Here is a 21,381-nt window from a genome sequence, read left to right on the forward strand (position 1 = left end):
CCTTTACACAAAGGGAGCACAAACAGCTAATCATGATTAGCATTTTAAAAAGCGTTATTCTAAGCCAAGCAGGTGCATCATATTTGTACTATATATTAGCAACTAAACAAGTGGGGAGCAAAAATGAAAAGCAAGTAAATACTATAAAAATAGATAACATTGTATTTTATATAATTGCTCTTTCACCTAGTCTTAGCTACTACAAACTATTATTGGTAATTCTGCCAACAAGAGGGGTGCAATACATCTTCACATCTCTGTTTGGTGTAGGCTGGCTGCCAAGGCCCTGGGAGTCCTGGTTCCCTCTGAGACCCATTGTAAGAAACTGGATTATTAGTTGTGAGAATGTGAGCCCTTCATAAGTAATACTCCCACTTCATTCTCTGAACTGGAAACCAAATACCACTTAGTAGCACTTGACTCTCTAAAGGAAGTGAATCAGAATAGTCCAAGAGGTACTAAGGGGAGGTGGTGAGGGATAGTACCCCCAGCTCGCTCAGACACAACAACACCTCTCAATAAATCATTGTCCAGTCAGTGCTATTCTCTTATGAAAATGAAAACGTCTTTTAATGCTCATGCTACTAAAAAATACACATGAATTACAAATATATACTATGAGGTAGCTAGAAATAACTTTGATGACACCCTCAATGGTTCACACCCCAGCAAGCCCAGAACTCTTTATCACAATCATATTAGGTTTTCTCTTAGGATTCTGGATAATCATCAGCTTCAGGACAGGACCAGTTTCAGTCCCGCTGATTGCTTAAGTATTATCATCTTCAACCCCATGTAATCATCTTGCAGGAGGGTTTTTATCATTTGGGTTTTACCTCCTTGAGGATCATTCTATGTAGCCTGCGAGGAGTCTACAGAAACATTTCTACTCTAAGGAGCCACTCTTTCTTCTGGCTGTCTCATTTGGAAAAGAGGAAGAGACCTATGTTTCCTGTCCTTAATAGGTAGGGCAACTACTTACATCTCAGCCCTGACCCAACCCATCACACTGCTTAGTTGTACTTAAACCATCCCATCCCAATGTCCACTGTTGTCTGTTACATATTTTTTTATTCTAGCTTACAATTCAAACTATTAACAATATTCATCCTATTCAAAATTGACAACACAATATTGTAAATAATGAACACCTGGATCAACTATGTTTAAATTAAAAAATGTGAGGAATACCCTTTAAAAAAATACACTCAGCTTTGCAATCAATGATCATAAAGAAATGCCTCTTTCTGCATGATCAACCCCAAAGATTTGGACTGATGCTCCTGGTTTTCGAATCTGAAAGTGCACTGAGCAGCAGGGTGCAGTCTATTAAAAGGTAGGACATGTATTTTTATACGTCCTAGCAGTAAAAATCCAAAATTGTTGTTTTTACTGTGGAAAGGCTAGTAGCCCTGTAGGCAGACAGGTTCATATGCTGACAACTCAGCTGTGCTAACTCCTGAGTGGGACTACTAAAGTTGGTACTTCAAGGTATCATAATAATTGTTACATTAAACCCAACTTGAACGTGACTTTGAAGACCAAGTTAATTGAATGTAACTTTTAAGTATATAATCAATTTTAGAAAGTCAAATGTATTGTAACTTTTAAGAAATAAGCAAACACAGATAGATGCCAATCTGTTGCTCAAGCCTTCCAGTGGCCATTTGCAGATGCTGGCAGTAAGACAGCTTTCATCCCTCCTGGGGAGAGATGCGAATGACAACCAGGAGTGAAATCGATAGATGTCTGCCATTGGAAGAGGTTTCACTTCTCCCTAGCAGGAAGCCACACAGGGTGTGAGCCCTAAAGGCAAGCTCTAAAGAGGAAGCCGTCTTTGAAGGGCAAATGATGGACACATATGAAATGGACTGCTCTTTTATTCAGGTCAATGGGCTGGTGTCACGGACCGAGAAGGAAGGCCCCTTGCCAAACTGTTTTTCAGTGGGTGTGTAGCCCTCAGGCGGCCACACCTCTAGGTTGGGCTACCAAGCTCCATACACTAGGAGGGGAGTCTTGGGAGTTGGCAAAATAGTGCACTCTGAGACAGCCAGATGCCATACTTTGCAGGAAGTTGTCAACAGGAGGAAGGAATGTTGTAGCCCTACTGACTGCTGCATCCCTGGGGGAACGTTCTAAGCATAAATTTGCCACCCTTGGAACCCAGACCTCAGATCACATCTGGACAGGAGAGAGGACTAAAGAAGGACTGCCCTACTGGTCCCTAGGCCTGTCAAAAGAGGCTCCAACAACCACTTGACTGCACCCACTGTTCCTTAGCCTAGCAAAGAAAAGACTGTGACTGTTGTGCCTGTCTCAGAGAAAAGTCACTCCTGAGCCACAGACAGAAGAACTGAACTCCAAGAGTCAGTTGGCTGACTACCTGCTACAGCACCAGGACCACAATAGCTGAAGAGTCTGGCCAGTCAATAGCCACAATCAATGGATCTCCTCTGACCACTGACATGCGTCCTGGACTACTAAGCATCAATGCCAAAAGTGTGCACTTGAGTCTCTTGGACTATGGACAGTCACCAGAGTACAGTTTTATCACCCAAGACAGACACTAGCCTTCACAATAAGAAGTCGCTGGTTTCGCTGTGATCGGAGATCAGTAGTCTAGTGGCAACTAGATTTTTGTTGGACAAAGAGGTCTTTGGGGGTCATTGGTCCTGTGGCCAAAGTCACCCCCCTTGGATCTTGGACCGAGGGGTATCTCGAGGAAGATCCTCATCACCCACACAGCATCTTCAGAATCTTACAGCATCTTCAACCACCTTCATCCCTTGCATCAGAAACACTCCATTGAAGTCTGTGATGGTTCACCAATAGAGCCTAGAACTAGACCGAAGACTGCTTTGGTGACATGGTGACTATCCTACAACTTTTTACTGCCCCCCTTAACTTCCTCCCTGTTGGATATGGTTACTCAAAGTGAGCTGAATCATTCAAGCACATCATTATGAAAGTTTTACAAATTTTCCGAACCTTCTGCTTACGAATGCTTGTTGGAACCCTCTGGCCAATTTTGTTCATATTGATATCTAAAAATCCATATAATAAGATAATTTTTTTAAAATGTGTGTTGGATTTCTTTTGTGTTGCATGACTTATTTCTTTGTTTTGGTATGTTTAAATGCTTTATATGTGTTCTTTTGATTAAGCGTGACTATTTGAAGCCTCAGCTACCCAGGGGTGAGCTAAGGTTTAACAAATTATCCTGAATGGACCAAAGTCAGTATTGTGAGCATATGACACAGTGAGGTCACACAACCACACCATATAATACTCCACTTCCCTCATAGGGATATTATAAAAATTGTTGTGTACGTTAAATCAGTTTCATGGCCCCAAAGTAATAACCTCTACACAAAGAAGGTAAAGAAAACAATTCAGGGTCATTAGAACAACATGTGAGATTTGAACACAGTACTGTACCGAATAGTGTTTTTTAGCTGTTAGCGTCCTAAGGAGAAAGAACATTTTGCCTGTTGGAACACTCCCCAAAACTACTCCCTTTAATTGGCTCATTATGGAAGTGTTGGTACAGCCACTGCACGTAACCTTTATATACTGGTTTGAATGAGGGGTCCTTCACAGACACTATCACCACTGATTACAGGCATCAATCTGAGACTAATATGCATATAATTGGTGCATTGTTTTAGTTATAGCATTGTGGTCAAATAATGAAAAACATGCTAGAGGCCCAACTGAACCAACTGCCTACAGGTGTGGCTGAATACACCATCTGCATTTGAACGTTCTTGCTGAATTGCCTCTTTCTTGAAGCAGGCAGATGACATGCCCTATCACAGACTACCCAATTTGGACTCATTTTCATACTATACATGATTGAAATGCCTCCCATAGCCTTCGATTAGATCATTCAACATGTAAACTTGCTAACTCTCCAAACAGTACTAATCTCCATTAATTTCAAAGGTAATCACCCAAGAACTTGACTTAATCGCACATTCCATCGAGCTCCAAAGGAAGAGATGTGCCCTCTGTCTTCATTGTACAGCAAATTGCCTTAGGATTTACGATCTGAGGGGACTAATGTTATTTCTTAATTAACTATCTTAAATTAAGGAAATGGAACACTATTTGAGCCTCAAATCGCTTCACTGTAATGCACATTCATTTTGCCTAATTTACATATTACACTGGAGAGCCAGGGAGCTCCTCCAAAGGTTGGTGGTGCTTTTTAGCAATGAAGCCTTTTTTAGGGCTTCAACAGACAACATCTTCTTATTATAGTTAGAAGAATGAGACCATTCATTCTCCGGGTAAAAGCATATTTATCTGCCTGACATAATGGTTTCCATGACAACGTGCTATATATTGCTATACCCTAGGCATAGATAATTCCAAACCATTCACAGTTTCTTAGGCATCTACGGAAATCCACCAAAGACTTCCTTCGTATTTCCTCTGAAGATCATAATCTGTATTTTTGTATTATTTACTGTAAAATAGTTGCATGTGTTATTCAAGAGACAGACTATGCCATTCACCTTATTTGTATTTCTTTTCAAAGCTGTGCTCCACACAGTTGTTTGTTGAGAAAGAGATAATGCAAATATGAGTCCCCAATTCTAAGTAATAACAGCCACCATTCCACTTTCACTGATACAGATGTAAAATTCATAAAGTCAGGTCGCATGCCTGCTTGTCTGATCATCTTCTTTGGTGCCTTCTTGTCATTAGACAACTTGTTGAAGATAATTGTACCACAATGCTAGCTACTTTCACATTTCATCACTGCTAGTACTATTCACAGTTCACACTGCCCACCACAGAATACATCATGGGCTTCGTAAAAAAGTGAGCACCTCAAGGTGTCTAAGCGCTCCAGTGCTCACAATGCAGACCACTTTAACTCCTCAGATTGCTTCACAGTGTTCTTGCACTTAATAGTACTGCCTGTTTCACATAAGGCACACAAGTGGTAGCTTCCCGTACAGCCCACCAATCCTAACTATACACTTCCAGGGAAAAATCCTCTCACTGCCCATAAATGTGATCTCAGCACACTTCCATCATTTCAGACTCTTCACTGCCCATCACTGTATACTTTATACACTCTCAAACAGTCATTCTTTGTACCTTCCACAAGCAGGGGTGCAACAAAGGCCCCCACAGCCCCAGAAGTGTGGGGGTGAGCTCCAGGAGCCCCCCTCGGCACATTACTCAGTTAACGGGCGGCAGGCCCCAGACTGGGTCCAGGTAGGAGGGGGCCCCTACAGATACTTTGCAAGGGGGGGGGCTTAAGTTTTGTTACGCCACTGTTCACAAGTGCTTCATTATACTCCCCACCAGTGTCTATTTCTCACACTTTCCGCTGGTTGCGATTTCATGCACCTCACAATGATGTATGATTGTCATAATGCAAAGCAGTAACAGCTTCTCACACAGCTCCACTCCTGTCTGCTGAGCAAGACTTTCACATTGCTAACCAGAGAAAGCTCCTCACACTGTCCATAAATCGAAACTCACTGTCAGCCACTGCATCCTCTTCACATTGCCACTTTTGTAAATTCCTCACACTACCCACCAGAACCAGTCCTTTTATCTTTCACAAGTGCCTATTATGCTGGAAGGCAAAGGCCGTTCCTCACACTTTTCACCAGTGCCAGGTGCTTACATTGTTTGTAGTGCAAGCGTCTCACACTGCTAACCAATATGACCTTCACACTGTCAACCATTATCAGTGATTGGTCAATTTGTGCCAGTGTTTTTTTTTGGGCCCAATGGTAGGGACAATGACTCTTTCTCACTCTCTCCCGAGGATGGCAATCCCAGTAATGGTCTTGCCATTGGATTTTGACTTATGTTATTGGTATGTGTCTCATTTTCTAGACACACTCTATATGACACTGCAGTTTGCTATTATTGGTTGAACCATCTCCTGATCTCTTTTTTGTGGTAGACTATGCACTTCCACAAACAAAGTTAAGCAGAGGGACCTGATGCAGATAAGATTCCTCAATGGGTTTACTCTGATTTGCATGTCATCATACGCAGTCCAATTTTTTGGTGGAACAATATTCTGGACTTATCTCAATGGTTCTGGAGCAAACTGTGGTGAAGCACTGTGGTACTGCTCTTGTGAGAGATGCATGCATCAGTCTCAGCTCACGAGGCATGCTCGGTTGTTGCGTTCAAGGTCGTTTGACCTACCGTACCTGGTTAGACCAGTCCTCTACATGCTGCTCATGCACCAATAAGCAGACTGTCATCTGCAGTACCATTTTCAATAAAACGGTTAGTTAAAAGTGCAATTTCACGTTGTGCCTATGCTGGATTTCATTCTCCGAAGCACTGAGCAGGCATCCCAAGCTAGACTTCTGCCTCTCGCTCATGTTTTTTTTTAAATGCCTTGAATCACATACTAATAAGATGCAACATTCCATTGTCTTGGTTACAAAATTCTATAATGATCAGAAATAACTACTGTGATACTTAGCCATGACTGATATTCCAAAGAGAAATTAAGGCCAGATATAATGTAGGCAAATGTATATATATAAAGCATTAACAAATAAATAAAATAACTAACAGAATCACATGCATTGTATAGAATTCTTTTTACGTATGGTGAGTGAAAGAACTATGGATTAAACCCAGATCTGTGACTTGTGGTGAGATTTTGAAAACTTTCAGCACTACGTCCCTCATCCTTTTGTGTTGCTAAAGTTACCCTCTGTTGGAAGGGTATGCCCAGACATCAATCATGTGCTCAATTTACCAATGGATTCAAGCTAGCCTGACTAATGAAGGGTGATACCCTGAAACCGGTCCTAGGATGTTTGTTTCCTGTCCAGGGAGGACCTGGTCTGGTACTTCGGGCTAGACTGTTACCATGGGGAACAGGGTCAAGACTGATTTGCATTGGGTGGGTTCAAACATGGGTGACAAGGTGAGCAAAAGAATGATGGATTTAAACCGAGATCTGTGACTGGGGGTGAATGTTTGAAAGGTTTCAGCACTCCATCCTTTTGTGATACTAAAATTGCCCTCTGTAGGAAGGGTATGCCTAGACGTGGGCCCCGTGCTCACTGTGCCACTGGATTCAAGCTGGCCTGGCTGATGAAGAGTGATACCATGAAACTGGTTCTAGGACGCTTGTTTCCATCCAGGGATGAGCAGGCTTGGCAGTTCGGGCTGCACTATTCCCATGGGGGGCAAGATTATATTGCAAATAACTGGGTTCAAACTGTGGTGGCTTGGTGAGCAAAATAATTGATGGATTAAACTCAGATCTTTGACTGGGGGTGAATGTTTGATTTGTTTCGAATTCTGTCCATCATTTAGCTTGTCTGCTTTTGTAAATGTGCCGGATATGCCCAGACTTGGGTCCTGGGCTCACTATGCCTCTAGACTCAAGCTAGCCTGGCTGATGAGGGGTGATACCCCGAAACCAGTCCAGGATGCTTGTTTCTGGTCCAGGGAGGACCTGGTCTGGTGGTTCGGGCTGGACTGTTCCAATGGGGAACAGGGTCAAGACTGATTTGCATGTGGCTGGGTTTAAACTGGGATGGCGTGGTGAGCAAAAGTATTGATGGATTAAACCCAGACTGATGGTGAATGTTTGATTTGTTCCACATTCTGTCCATCATTTGGTTTGCTTCCTTATTTAAAATGGCGGCTTTGTTGATGCGTTTCACTTGCCAGGCCTCCCAATTCAAAATGATGACAACGTTTCGATATAAATCCCCCAGAATAAAATTATGTCTGAAGATTTATGCCATTTATGCACTACTAAGATGACAGCCATGCCTGAACATTCCCTCCGTAGATTTTATTTTTATTGATGCACCTGACCATTAAACATGGTTGCCGCATCTGTGCAGTGGTAGTCCTCTTTCTTGATGCTTGACTGTGTAAAATGGCCATCGCACTTGTGAGTCAGGTATGAAGAATTTTCTGACTCCACCCTCAAATGCCAGCTAAACCTGCGCTACACGTCTTCAATACACAGGTGGAATAGTGGAACCAACTTATTCTTCTTGAAGAGTCCATCTCCATCCTGAATCTTCCAGACCCTACAATTACCTCCACAGCGTCAGTCTGCACAACGTACAGCGCTCTCTGCCAACTATTTCTTTATTCAAATGTTCCTCCCGTCATGTTGAGGCCTGGACTTGCAGGACCTGATCATCATCAGTGAAATGAGGTAAGTATGATGCAGTCCAGTAGCTTGCACGTTTATCCCTGCACCATCCACAGCATAGGACCAACTTCTACTCTCTGTACAAATTGATCTCAGTGGTCCAGTTAATTAAATTTTGAACACTACTGAGTTAACAGTGGAGACACGTTTAACCAGTACCACAATGTGCATTAGCAAGGGTCAATCCTTTGCACCGGCTCTGTCCAAGCCCTCAGGCCATGGCTTTGTTGGTAGCTGTGGGCCTCACCTCGTTTATCCTGTTCACCAGGCCGATGCGCACCTCAGATCCCTAAGCCAGCAGACTTTGCATTGACTTAGCATGATGGCCCTTCAGAGCAATATTCATATATGGATCAGTATGGCTGGACAGAGCTTGCATTTATGAAGCTTTATTGGTCGCCAACTTGGCCATGCCCACGCCTTTCTTGTACTTAAACACTTTATCTGAGATACTGCCCAAGCTCTTGACCCTTTTTAGTTCTTCTGAGTCAAGAACTGCAAAGGTCATCTTTGCATTGCTATTAAGGTGATGATAACGGCACACACATATTTAGCACCCTTTTCCATCTTATCATATGGTTTGCCACAGACTTGGAATGTAATGCATTTTTATTATCTCTTCTACACTGATTGAAAACTGTGTTGCTCTTATTGTCTGCTAGCTTTTTTCTGAGATACTCTTTATCTTTGTCTTGCACCTAAACCCTCCGTAAATTCTGATTGACCGTGTTTAACATGTGTATTTTATTATTACTGTGACAACAAATGCTGACAGGCACATGGCAGACTTAAGGTGCTTACATGGAATACGTTAGAGATGGGGAAGCAGCCCAAACCATGACAGCGGAACAATGAGGGTCGTTGTCCATGAATATCCTGTACAATGACCCTGTTTTCCTCTGCCTTAACCACGCATGTTCGGAACAACGAACATGCGTGGTTAAGGCAGATGAAAACAGACTCCGGATCGGAGAGGATGCGGTCAGGTAAGTGGGGCTGGGGTAGGGTTGGGGGGTAGTTTTAGGGGCAGGTGCTTGTGTCATTTTAGGTTTTAGGGGCAGGGTGGGGGTCGCTGTAGTTTTAGAGGTGGGGCAGGGTGTTGGGTTAGTTTAGGTTTTAGGGGCAGGGGTGGGGGCTTCGGGTGGTTTTAGGTTTTTAGGGTCAGGGTGGGGCGGTTGTGGTCATTTTAGGGGCGGGGTTGGGTTGGTTTTAGGTTTTAGGGGTGAGCGTGGTGGGGTCACAGTAGATTTAAGTGTGGGGGTTGGGGTGGTTTCGGTTTTAGGGGTCGGTGTAGTTTTAGGTTATAGGAGTGGGGGTGGGGGGTTGGGGTAGTTTTAGGGGTGGGTGTGGGGGGTTGGCATAGTTTAGGTTTTAGGGGCAGGGTTTGGGGTCAGGTAGTTTTAGGTTTTAGGGGCAGGTGGGGGTTCAGGGTAGTTTAGGTTTTAGGGATGGGGAGGGGTGGGGGTAGTTATTGGTTTTAGGGGTGTGGGGTTACTGTAGTTTTAGGGGTGGGATGGGGGGTCAGTGGGGTTGCATGCTGGAACCATGCATGCCATGCCACACATGCCTTTTCCAGGAATGCCTTTACAATGAAAAATCATTGTTAAGGCATTCGTGGTAAAGGCATTAGTGGTAACAACACAGTCGTTGTTCCAACCACGTTGTTCAAGCGTTCGTGGTTCCAGCATGCGTTGTTCTAACACACATTCTTAGAGATGTCTAACTATGGCATGTAGCAAATATTCTTGTATAAATAATAATGTACAAGATAGTAACTTTGTGGACAGTAGACGCTCTAAATGAGTGCAGCAGGTAAAATTCCACTTCTCCTTTAAGTCTGAAATAGTCTGACAAAGTATGAAAGTAAATAGTAAGTGCACTCTACAATTGAGACTCCTGCACAGGTGCTCTACATTATTTGTCAAGTACACAAAAAAAGTGATGAATGGAATGCTCGAATTAATCTCAACCATTGGTAAGTACACAAGGATGCATCCCAGTCCATCATTAATTTACACACCAGGCCACCTCAGTTTGGCCCCAATCATATGCAAATCAGTCGACCCTGTTCCAATCGGAACAGACCAGCCTAAACTGACAGGCCAGGCCCTCCCTGTACCCAAACACAAACAACAAAAGTCAGTTTCGCCCTGGATGGAGTTCTTCATTTCGGATTCAAATTGGTTCCAGTGCCACTGCGAGCAAGGGACTCAAGATCCATTGAAAATTAAAAGTGGTCAATGTCCCATCCTTCCCTTTAAGATTGCACAGAGGATCCATACATGCTAAGTAGAATGGACAGAAAATCTGCCACTTTTTGTTGGATGTCCTTTCTCTTGTCAAACTCTAAATAAGGGCACAGGTCTTTACCAGCACAGCAACATAAAAAATGCCCTGTAAAAAGGTCATATTTATTGGTTTTCCTAATGTTTTATTTTTACTTCTATCTTAGCTTTGATAGTTGGACATATTCATGCATACAATTCGGTTAGGGTGTCCCTTAAGTGTCTCTCTGCAAAGTACAAAGAACTTAAATTGTCTGGCATTTGACTTCAATAATACATGCATCGTGTACGCATATAGCCCATGTCAAAACAGGCAAACACACAACAAATTCCAGGAAAAATCTCCTTCCACCATCAGGCTGATTTAGCAACTTTTCGATAAGCTCTGACTCCAGCGAACAAAATGAGAATTTTTAGGTTAGAGGCTTAGCTGCCAAGTGACCCTAAAGGTGCTTGTTATCTTTGCGGGGAATGAGTTGAAGGAGATTTTGAAACCGCAGGATGCATTCCTAACATGCTAAACTGCTTCTGGCCAGACTTTGAACCCGACAGGAATATGGTTCAGGGCCTGGCTGGCAGCCATGCCTCTGCTCCGAACATGTCATGCGAAGGAGCTAATTTGTTTGCGAGAAATCAGGATTACAGTGCTGCTTCTCAGTGCGCCAGAGCAAAGGAATTCTGGTTTAAATGTCGAAAGCTGCTTTCTTGTTAGATGCTAGCTGGAAGTCCTCATTGCTCCAGGAGAAAGCACATTTTATGTACCTCTTTCTATGCAGGCAAAATAATAGCAGTGTGGTGTGTAAGGGAGACGCACACTCAAATTCCCATTAATGTTTGAGGAAATTCTGCTTCTACTGATCATTTTCTTTCTTCACTGATTGACCACATTGATGGCTCATGGCTTGGATGAACAGCAGCCGTGCAGGTCATGAACTTGGTTTGATTGTGAATAAACCTTTGACAAGGTCAAGTGTTTTGACCACTGTATAGTGAAAACATTTTAGCAAGTGTTACTGAGACAGATAACCTAAGAAGAAAGTGGGGCACATCAGTGATAGATGTCCTGCTCTCCACCTTAGACACACAGGTAAGGGCGTAACACAGGACCCTGCAGCCTCTGCGGCACAGGAGGGCCTTATCACTTCGGGGGGAGGGCAGGCTGCTCAAGTCATCGGGGGGAGCGGGGAGGGGGTGTAAGGGAGAGTTTGCCCATTCATCCCAAGTATAATGAATGTCTGTGAGATGAGATGGAATAAGGGACCCCATTTCATATTCCGCAGTGAGTCTCCATAACTTTATGTTATCCCCACTGAACACACCAGACACAGAACAGGCAGCAGCATTGAAAACGTGAGACATACAGGCAAAACAGATGCAGGACAGACAGCAGGAACGTGTACAACCCTCACAATGATAGGTGCATAAGGAAGCAGTTGATGCTGTGATGCTAGAGGCATCAGCAGTGCAGTCTTCCAATGTTCTTGAAAAACTGAGTTCTCATGTTGGATGGGCTGATTCTGTTAAACGTTGTGAGGCTTCAATGCTAGACCAAAAATATTTTTATGGACTTGAGACAAAGCTAATAAAAACAACAGACAATGGAAGATGCGTAGCCATTGTGCGGTGCACACGTCACTGGTATGGTCTTAACTCGAATATTGGGAATAGTTCTGAAAATTTGGTACTAACTTTTCACTACCCATCTCTTCAGTACTTAAATTCTTTTTATTGTGTGATTTGTAGAAATCCTTAAACAAAATAAATACCTCTTACAGAAGAATAAAACACCAGTGATCTGTAATTCAAACACCTAGCCTAAAACAAGAGGTAATCAACGAACCATCGTAAAATCGTGCTAAAAGCTTAATATTCACCACATTATTATAAAACTGCAAAATGTTATCACCTTTTAAGCATTTTAAAAAGCGTCTAATGGCCAAAGCTACATAATCGGATTCAAACATAAAAAGAAACTGGAATGCATTGTTTCATTTTGTCATTTGATTTTCCACACATTGAACCCTGCCACCCTCAAAGACGTAGGGGCATATTTATACTTTTTGGTGCAAAACTGCACTAACACAGTTTTGCATCAAAAATTTTGCATCGGCTTGCACCATTTTTGAGTGCCAGCAGGGCACCATATTTTTGGAATGGTACAAACCAGTGCAAAGGGTAGGCTAGCGTAAAAAATGATGTTAGCTGGGTGGGGGTGGTGGTATGGGAGAAGGGGGTTTTGCACCAAAAAAGTATGTTAGGCAGGTTAGAGTAGAAAAAAAAATGATCTTAACCAGCCTAGTGTCATTATCTGATGCAAAACCATCCATACCACATGACTTCTGTGTTAGAAAAGACAGCAGTCATGCCCACCACCCCAATGGCCAGCACAGGGGACCAGGGTCCTCTGGGAATGGCCATTACGGTGCCCCCAATGGCACTTTAAAAACAAAATACCTACTTGTTCGGATCTATACTTACCTGGTATGGGGTCCCACACCCTCGCAGTCCCTCTGGTGTGGGTGAGGGTGTCCCTGGGGCCTGGGGAGGGCCCCTGTGGGCATATTCCATGTTGTTCCACAATTATTTGACCCCTCTTCTCCCTCCTGAGTGATTTTAGCATAGGGGATAAATATGGTGTTAAGGCCATAGAGTCATTTTTTGCACAGGAACATCTACCTTGCATCTCATGGATGCAAGGTAGGTTTCCATGTCCAAAAAATGACTTTAACTCCATAACTTTGGCGCTAGACAGGTCTAGCCCGAAAGTATAGATATGGAGTTAGTTTTGCACTGAATTTGCATAAACAAATGATGTAAATTCAGTGCAAAACAAGTATAAATATGTCCCGTAGTGAGAGTCTTATGATTTGAGATGACACATTAAAGATTTAATCAGCAATGCCAGTCTGAAATGCAAATGTATCCATGTGTTCCAATGAGCACTTTTCCTACTGTTCTCTAAATCATTTCCAAAATTAAATCAAAATATCTAGGGCCATATGTATCAAGCACCGTTTTCGCAATTACCAAATAGCAATTTTTACAGAATCGCTATTTAATAATCGCAATTTGCTTTTGCGATTCCTTAGGATTCACAAATTTCCATTACCAAATAGTGATTCAGTAAAATTGCAAATCGCAATTAGGTAATCACAAATTGCGACTGTTGCATTTCGGAGCAGCTTGATGTCCTTACAATCAGGACGTTGGTCAATCCATGCTGTAACCAGAACTCTGAGCCAGAGGAGGAGGCAGACTGTTTGAGCTCTGTACTAGAAAGCTTGTTCGGAGTGCTTTTTTGCACACCCACCACTTCATGGCCACTGATGGGAATAGAAAAGAGGATGGAGGGCGCAAAAGCATGTTAAAGTTCAGTGAGCAAGAACTAGAGGTGCTCACAGAGGAGGTAATGAAAAGCCATGATAAGCTCTTTGGGAACAACTCTCTGCAAGCACCAGAGATTGAAAAAAGGAAACTGTGAACTGACACCTAGGCCAATATCAGATCGGTGGGTGTGACACAGCTCTTGGTAGAGGAAACCCACAAGCACTGGTATGACTCACGGACATGGGTCAAGGAGAGGATAGCAACCAGGCTTGCAGAGGCAAGGCAAACTGGCAGAGGACCATTCACCCAGATACCATTGCTATCTCTGGAGGAAATGGTAAAAGCAAGTCTGCAGCCTGAAGCCATTGGTGGGGTCTCAGACTTTGACACCTCAGCCACACCCAGTATGTGCAAAGGTAGGATGAACAATTTGCAGCAAATCAAAATTCTTTGGGGACATCATTACCAAGTAAAAACTCTGGGGCATATTTATACTCCGTTTGCGCCGGCATTGCGTCGTTTTTTTTGACGCAATTTCGACGCAAAACTAACTCCATATTTATACTTTGGCGTTAGATGCGTCTAGCGCCAAAGTCCATGGAGTTTGCATCCTTTTTTAGCGTGGACACCTACTTTGCGTTAATTATATGCAAGGTAGGCGTTCCCGTCTAAAAAAGTGACTCCGCGGCATGTGCGCCGTGTTTACACTCCCGGGCAAAATTTACGCCCGGGAGTGGGCGGGTCAAATAAAATGACGTACGGCCGCTTTTGCGCCGTTTTTTTAGCGCCTGCAAAAGGCAGACATTAAGGGACCTGTGGGCTCGGAAGGAGCCCAGAGGTGCCCTCCCATGCCCCCAGGGACCCCCCCTGTCACCCTTGCCCACCCCAGGAGGACACCCAAGGCTGGAGGGACCCATCCCAGGGACATTAAGGTAAGTTCAGGTAAGTCATTTTTTTTTTTTTTTGTGGCATAGGGGGGCCTGATTTGTGCCCCCCTACATGCCACTATGCCCAATGACCATGCCCAGGGGACAGAAGTCCCCTGGGCATGGCCAGTGGGCAAGGGGGCATGACTCCTGTCTTTGCTAAGACAGGAGTCATGTCAATGGGGGTTTGGAGTAAAAAAAAAATGGCGCAAATCGGGTTGCGGCGCAAATTTTGCCTCAGCCTGACTTGCCCCATTTTTTGGCGGCCAAGCTCCATTTTCCCCTACGCCGGCGCTGCCTGGTGTACGTCATTTTTTTTTAACGCACACCAGACAGCGCCGGCGGCTAACGCCGGCTAACGTCATTCAATAAATATGGCGCTTCAGAATGGTGTTAGCCGTCGCTAATTTATTTGACGCAAAACTGCGTTAGCGCAGTTTTGCATCAAAAAGTATAAATATGGGCCTCTGTGTCAATCTACAATCTGAAAACAATTCCATGTCATACAGTATTTGCAACCAAACAATGCATTATGTGAGTAATAGTTTGAAATACAACAGTGAACCAATATCAAAGAATTCAGCACTGTGTATTCCCATAAAAACTGATGTACCAAATGACAAGTAGAAACACATTGTCAGGGAAAAACTTAAATTAATGAAATAAAATGTAAATAGAGGCACACAAGTAAGTTTGTTAACCAGAGTGTGAAAATATTGTGTCACCAGCACCCATGACACCTGCACAACCCACACACAGGATAACAGTGGTTTCACTCCCTTAGTTTGACATAAAGGCTGATGACATTACTCAAGACACACCTACACCGCCTTCTGAGGATAGACCCACCCATAGACGTCAGTCCCTTGTCCAGTGTCAATACACTCCTTCAGGAGGCATAGAGTGGCTGTCAGATGGACCTCAGAGGAAGGTCACAGCTCAGCTGTATTTGGAGGTCTGGAGGCATCAGTGTTGAAGGTGGAGGGCATACAATGTAAGCACATGAAGTCAATGACAGACAGTTAGTGACACTGAATAACAGGTTGAGTGACATCAAAGATGGTATCAGCCAGCTGAATGCAGCAGTGGTGGAAGGTCAAAAAACCACAGCACACAATTCTCAGGAAATGACAAATGCCATTAAGGAACTTTGCACGGTAATGCAGCAGTACCATGTCATACACCGTAGGAGTCATCACCAATTAATGGGTAGATTGGATGGGTTCACCAGATCAATCCATCAGCTGATGAATGCAACAGTATTACTGTTGTGGCGTGCTGTGACCATGTAAGTAGAGATGGCACATTGTAGTGGAGATGTTGCACGAAGTTTGGTGCAAGTCACTAATGCAATTGAGAACATGCAGACAGCCGGGAGTGCTGGAAACAGTGACTTACGTGGAGGGAATAGTGAGGAGCAGTCAAGCCTCAGTAGTGTTAATGGCCCTGTGATGGAGAATAGGCATTGCAGTTCCAAACACAGTGAAGCTTCAGAGGCATCACCAAGACATAGTGAAGAGCCCACTGAGTGGCCTAATCTAGCATGGAAGGAAAAAGTGATACAGAAATGTATCTGTGCTTATTTTTTTGGGGGGACATTACAATAGATCTGGCATGTTTATGGTGACACATTTGATTTGAGTGCAAAATGTGCATTTGAACAACATTGTGTGTGTGCTCACATATTTGGACTGACGTTAAGGCAATGAATGTGGTACCTGTAGCAAGATTCAGTAATTCGTTGTCGCATCAATACTCACATTAAAATTAATTGCAAACATTTTTCTGCTGTCTGCTGCTCTTAATCCATCTGGAGGTTGACGGGGTGGAGATGGCTCATCATCATCAACAGAATCTGAAACTGACAGGTCCAGGAGTATGAGTCTTGATGTTGTTATGTTATGCAATCTTACAGCTGCTTTCCAAACTGCACCTCTTTTGTGTAGACATCTGAAGCGACTTTTGAGCAAGCCAAAGGTCCTCTCTATCACATTTCATGTTCTCCTGTGTGCTGCATTGTACTGATGTTGGAGTGGACAGATTCAAATATGGTGTAAGGATGAAAGACCGCACTGCATATGTACTGTCTCCTACAATGAGGAGTGAGAATTGAGTCTTTGTCATCACTTATTGCTTCTGTACTGTATGCTACACAGTTCAGTGGAAAATTACCAAGTAGGTATCCTTCTCCAAACTCTCCAGTGAGTAACCGTGTGTATATTCCACTACAAATCATGTGTACTACCAGGGATTCTGACCACTTAATCAGTGATGATGTTTGAGACATTGGGTATGACCTGTATGTTCAAGAAATGCCTACATTTCTATAGATATACTCATTGTCAGATGGTGGGCGGATTGAAACGTGCCCCATCAATTCAGCCAAAGACGTGTGGAAATTGGGCTATCTGGTAGAATTTCAATTTGGTAAGCTGCAAATCCTGTGGGGTGCTAGGGAATCTGATGTTATCATTGATTTTAGACAAAATTGCGCTGACAAATGCATTGAAAAGCATGACAGCGGACCTTGGGCCACACCCCCAGCTGCTGCTATTAACCCCTGGTAGCTTCCTGAGGCTAAAAGATGCAAGGAACATAAAATATGCAGATTAGTGGGAATTGCATTGGTCCTGTGTTTGTGTTGCTGCAGTTGTGGTTACAGTTCTGCAATTAAATCTAAAATTGTGGCAAAATTGAACCTGTCCTTCTCATAGATCTCCTCCTCCATCTGATCAATGTAATGCACATTCTGAAAATGTGCTCCTGTCTCCTCTTCCCTCTCCTCAAACCTGCCAGGATCCTCATCCTCCTTTCCATGGCGTAGAGTGCAGCCATTGTGTGAAATGCTGATACACTCTGGACTTCTTTACATGAGTTGCACCTGATTACCACCAGATTTGAGTTGGTGGTAATTTGCACATGCAAAATCTCTATTTTGCAACCATTCACATTTTGTGAATGGCTCATACATGATTTTGCTATTTCCTATTTGTGAGTCACAATTTGTGATTGGCTATTTTAGGGAATCACAATTTTGCAGTGACCTGAAATTGGACTGCGAATGCCTTTCATACATTCTGAAATGCAATTTTGCATTTGTGAAGAGCCTATATTAGCGAATTGCAACATTTCCAAATGCAAAATTGTTTGATACATATGGCCCTTAGTTCTCATTTGTGCTTTTTGAATATATGCCTTTTCTATATCTGCCTTTCAATCAAGGAATCCAATTAGCTTAGTAATCCTTGTCTATGCATTTTCAAAATACATGAGGATTTTCCTCTTCTAGTATATTGCTTAATGCATGGTGTGTATGCTTCAGTATGAAACCATTTCAATGTTCAATGTTCTTGCACAAGCTGCCTCTCTTCAGTTTTACAATTATTTTATTTGTCAACGTCACTCCCAGTGGTGCAACAAAAATGGATGAGGCCCCCCTGCAAACTATGTGGAGGGTCCCACCCGGGAGGGCCCCAGCCCCTTGACTCACTCAGGGACCCTCAGACTGGAGTACTGTGCTGAAAGGGGCCTCTGGAGCTCAGGGACCCTGCACACCGCAAGGGGTGTGGGGGCCTTTGTTACACCACTGACCAATCCTACATATCTCAGCTCTTCTTTTACCACAGTGTGTCTAACGATATGGAGTGTAAAATAATTTTCCCATAGTAACTGTCAAAATTATTGAAAACAATTCAAATAGCTTTCATATCTTCAGAGGCCAATTTCTGAAGGAAGTAGCTGTGTAAGTGCACAGCGATGAAGCAGTCGCAAAGCAGCCCATGATTCCTGTTAGGGAATTTTGGAGTTCACATTAGATGTATTGTATTCATCTCTTAAGGATACACCTGGAGCGTCCTGGAGTACTAATGTAGTGTCAACTGCATAAAGCATCATATACAGTATTGTCTTAGGTTCTCAAATCAAACAAATCTTTATTCGTCCAAATTGATATGGCCATAAAATTACACAATAAAAAAGTAAATTACAATGCCTTATGAATAAATAATGAAAATTTTTAAAAAACACCATAATAAAAAAACTTAAACTTAAAATATACATTAAAGTTCATAGTTTTTTTTCAACTTCATTGCAGCAATTATATAACTAAGTGACGCAGTGCAAATATCGGGTGAAGCTAAGCTTTGTAAGTAGGCCAGGCCTTCTTTGTAAGAAGTAAAGTGCTTACATGAATTATATGAAAAAATTGGATGTAGAAAATGTATTCTTAAGGTACAGCATAAGATGCAAAAATGGAAAAACTGTGTAGTGGCTTGAATCGAAGCAGCATCACAAGAGCAACAAGTAAAATGGTAAACCACATGCCTCCTAAAGGAAAAGCCACTAGAAAATGGACTGTATTTAGTTTCAACTTGGTCAGAAAAAATCTGTGCTCATGGTTAACAATCCAGGACAAATAAGGTTCAATGTCTGATGTAGAAAGGATTTGTATATGGCTAATAACTGAACCCATATCAAGGGATTGATTGATTCTAATTTCTTCCCTATGTGATTCCAAGCATCGTTTAACTATTTCTTTGGTATATGGGCTGATACCTTCAGCCGAATCAAAAAGGTGACTACAACCCAAAATATACAATTTGTGTTTGTCATTTTTCAGCCATGGTATGCATGTTATCCAGTTTTAGGCAATTCTCGAGCACCTTCCTAGAAAAGCCTGCCTTAAGACTGCTGCACAACTTTAAACCCAATAATATGGGAGCCATGCCAACTTGATCATCCAGGAAACCCATACCCAATTCCCTATGTGAAATAAGGCTCAACGTAGTTTTAGGAATGCTAACAGCCTACACAAAAATGTATTTTCAGCTACCTGTGGCTTCCCAGGGTGATATAGCCCCAGAATCCTGTCCCATACAAACCGACTGAAAGATGTTTGTTCTTTTAGAGCTGGATCATCTCCCTGACTGGCTTATGGCCTAACATTTTTAGAAAATCTGAAAATCATCTTGCAGGCCACCCCCATCATTTGCAGTCTTTGATTAATTGGCCAGTCCCTTGTACTATTACCATCCAACACAATGCCCAAGTAGTTAAGGAAGGGCCTTTTTCAACCAAAGTTCCTGCATTATAAACATCCAACATAAACTATTTTGGACTTGGTACATTTAGGGTCACATGTCATTATAAATGTTTTTTTGCTAGTTTACCTTAAGATTCCCATTTAACATAAAAGCATTAAGAGGCAATTGACTGCTAATGTTAATATAACCGCAGCCTGCGATAAATCAGAACAGGGACTGCATGGGGACTGATTCTGGGTACATCCGTACAACAAGACCCCACAAAAAGTGTCTAGGAAATTAATGTAAAATAGAAACAGAAAGGGGGATAATCTACAGCCGTGCCTGACCCCTCGAGCAACCTTGTTGAGCTCTGTGCAGTCCCCATACTGTGTATAACGTACTTTAGTGGTTGTATTACAATGCAAGTGCCTGATGAGGTCCAACCGAGGACAAATCAATGACCACCTGCTCCATCAATTGCCATAGCTTGCCCCTACCTACTAAACCAGGAGCACAGGAGATGTCACAACTCCATTGTTCCACCTCTGGTGTACATGGATCATCTGCAGCCTGGGAATCAGCATTAAAACTCATCCAGAGTCCCTTTCTGAATATTACTTGCTTCCCATTTTGATATTGTTTGCTACTGAAAACCTATATTTGTTTCCATGGACTTCAAGACCCATAATTCATTGCTTCCTATGGGAATAGTCCTGCTGTTCCTCTGAACTGGATTTTCTTCTCCAGGACATGTGAGGGACTGGAATTGCACACACCTGTGATCCGTCTTGTGCAGTCCAGCCATGTGACTCCACACTGGGTCTACTGCTGCCTGGAACTACTTATAAGCTGCCATTCGCTGATGCTCCCTGTTCGTGCATTGAAGTTTGTTCCATTGTGTACCGCACCACTTGGTTTGTTTTCCAGGTCTGATCCTGCTTGCTTCAGCCTTTTTTCCAGGGCCCTGTACCTGTGCTGCCTGCTACATATTTTTACCAGCCCTTTTTGCTGTGTCCTGTTCCTGTGCAGCCGGCTACAGATTTTCCAGCCCTGTTTGCTGTGCCCTGTTTCTGTGCACCCTGCTAGAGATTCCTGAAATATGAGCTCATTTCTAGAGCTTGCTCTGCATTTGTCTCTTGGACTATTGTGTCTGGTAAGTGTACTATTAGTCATCATCTGTGTCTAAGTGCTTTCCTTTGTATGGGGGGATGGCTCCTGGTTTCCAGGAGGCAATTCCTTCCTCATCCTTTGTCTTGTGCTGCATTTAGTTTTAAGTGCTTCATATGGGACAGGGTGCCATTGCTAGTTTCGAGGAACTGCCACTATCTTCTGCTGGATCCATAAGAGCTTGTCTTGTGTATGTGAATACAATTCTTGTTTGTGCCTTAAAGTTTCAGAGACAGAATGTCTTCTGAAGCCTCCCTTTTATGAGGCTTATGGTGAGATTATCTGGAAGAGTAATCTGCACAGAGACATTGACATTCCCTGTTACTGTGGGACATTCTGAGCCTTACCTGTGTACAATCTTAGTGGTAACAAGTGTGTTGTCCATTTCTGTGTGTTCTCTGTTTGTTCACGTAAGGGTTGCTCTGCCTTCACTATCTTGTTCCTGTGCTCAACATATAGTTGTTTTTTACTGG

This window comes from Pleurodeles waltl, chromosome 9 (assembly GCF_031143425.1).
Source record: "Pleurodeles waltl isolate 20211129_DDA chromosome 9, aPleWal1.hap1.20221129, whole genome shotgun sequence".
Lineage (NCBI taxonomy): Eukaryota > Metazoa > Chordata > Amphibia > Caudata > Salamandridae > Pleurodeles > Pleurodeles waltl.